General features: G+C 38.7%; 1 non-coding gene across 1 annotated transcript; it reads left to right on the top strand.

Moving 5' to 3' along the window:
- The first annotated feature begins 1,178 nt into the window (after nt 1-1,178).
- On the top strand, nt 1,179-1,285 carry LOC111740872. The gene has a single exon (XR_002780797.1). It is a non-coding gene; the product is annotated as a U6 spliceosomal RNA (small nuclear RNA).
- The last annotated feature ends 465 nt before the right edge of the window (nt 1,286-1,750 follow it).

Here is a 1,750-nt window from a genome sequence, read left to right as displayed (position 1 = left end):
GAATGACATGATTTCAGGCTGTCATGTAAATAATAGAGAACGTTATAAGTTTGGGAGAAAGTAACCATTTAGGAAAAGTACATGGCAATTGGATGTAGAATTGTTTGTAAACAGGAGAGTGAGGAAACAAGGAATCAGCACATTATGAAGTAGGCACCGGATATGAGGGGGCGTCTAAAATTGATAAGTGGCATTGGAAACACAAGGGAAGGGCAGGATGGGGGACACTACAGAGAAAGACTTGGTGAGCGACCGTCAGGGTGTGAAGAGTGAGAAGATGCCTAAGGTATAAGGTGTGAAGGAGCCCAGGAAAACTGGAAAATGATAATAGTATTGACATACATAGGGGAAGGAAGGGAGGGTCTTATTGGATCGGAGGGGCAAGTGGGCATTAATGGTTCATTTTCGATCCGTAGGTATGATACGGGGAGAATGGGCCTCCATTAGACACTTGCAGGTTGGAAAGTCAAGAGTCGTCTCAGAGTTGGAGATCAGGTTTGGGAGTCCTTCTCAGAATTCTGCTGGTTGACTTGGGAAGCAGCAGTTCAGGGAGTTGGGAGGTAGGGAGACACAGGGGCCACCCCCAGAGCATGACTATGGTCTGTTTGTTCAGAAGGCTGTTGGCTTCTACTCTAGCTCTGTTTCTTTTAGAAACATCACAGAGGTCTTAGAAGCTGTGCCTTGTTCACGACTGGGGGAGCTTTTATTCCACGGGGTTCTCCTGACCCACGTCCCCAGCATTTCCTTTATTTCTTGGGGAGGATCATTTTGTTGACATTGTTATTTTTCTGATACTGTTATCCCCTATATGTATATTTATAATTTGTGTTTAATAAGTGAGCATGCACTGTAGGAACTGATCTTGCTCTTTTTGAAGGATATACTGCTTATAACTGAGTGTGTGTATGTGTATGTCTACATTACTCTTAAAAACTGAACTATAATAATGAATTTTATAACCTCAAAGGACAGGGAATATATACAATAAGCATTGATTGAAATAAAAGTTGAAGGATGCTGACATAGAAGATCTGAATTAGTATTAGAGTAAAAGGGCATTTACCTTAGAATACTATACCTTTCTCATTTTTACTTTAAAAATTTCCATTTGCTAGAAACTTTTGAATAGAAATAATTGGGAGTGTTAAATCTTTGTTAAAGAATTTCATTTTTCATGCTCATTTTGGCAACGCATATACTAAATATGTTGCCAAATGTTACAGAGAAGATAAGCATGGCCCCGTGTGAGGGCGACACACAGGTTTGCGAAGCAGTCCATATTTTTGTTTATCTTCATGAAAACTCAAAAAATAGTGTTTACTTTCCAACTGAGGTGGACCACAGATTATCTGAACCACCTTTCTGTTTTCTCTCTTTTCTTTCTTTTTAATAATTCTTTTGAATATCATACTGGTGATCATATAAAATGAACTTGGGTAAACCAGAATTCTGTCATTGATGAGAGTTTTGCCAAACTTGAATTGTGGTGGCTGCTTGCCTTTTGAACAAACTAATTGTAAGAAATAATTTAGTAACCTCTGAATTGTAAACTTCTCCGTGGCGGTTTGTGCCTATACATCTCTTCATTGACTGAAGAGATACTGATGATGATGTGGGAGTAAAGACATTTATGCATGAATGCAGTTTCATGAAACTTGGCAGTTCCCATAAATAATTGAATAGCATGCATTGTATTTACCTCTGTAAGTATGTAGATTAGAGAATTAAAAACGTGGGCTTTAAAAAATCC

Source organism: Pteropus vampyrus, unplaced genomic scaffold (assembly GCF_000151845.1).
Source record: "Pteropus vampyrus isolate Shadow unplaced genomic scaffold, Pvam_2.0 Scaffold69, whole genome shotgun sequence".
Classification (NCBI taxonomy): Eukaryota; Metazoa; Chordata; class Mammalia; order Chiroptera; family Pteropodidae; genus Pteropus; species Pteropus vampyrus.
Note: the sequence above shows the minus strand (reverse complement) of the source record. Positions and strands in the feature narration are given on the sequence as shown.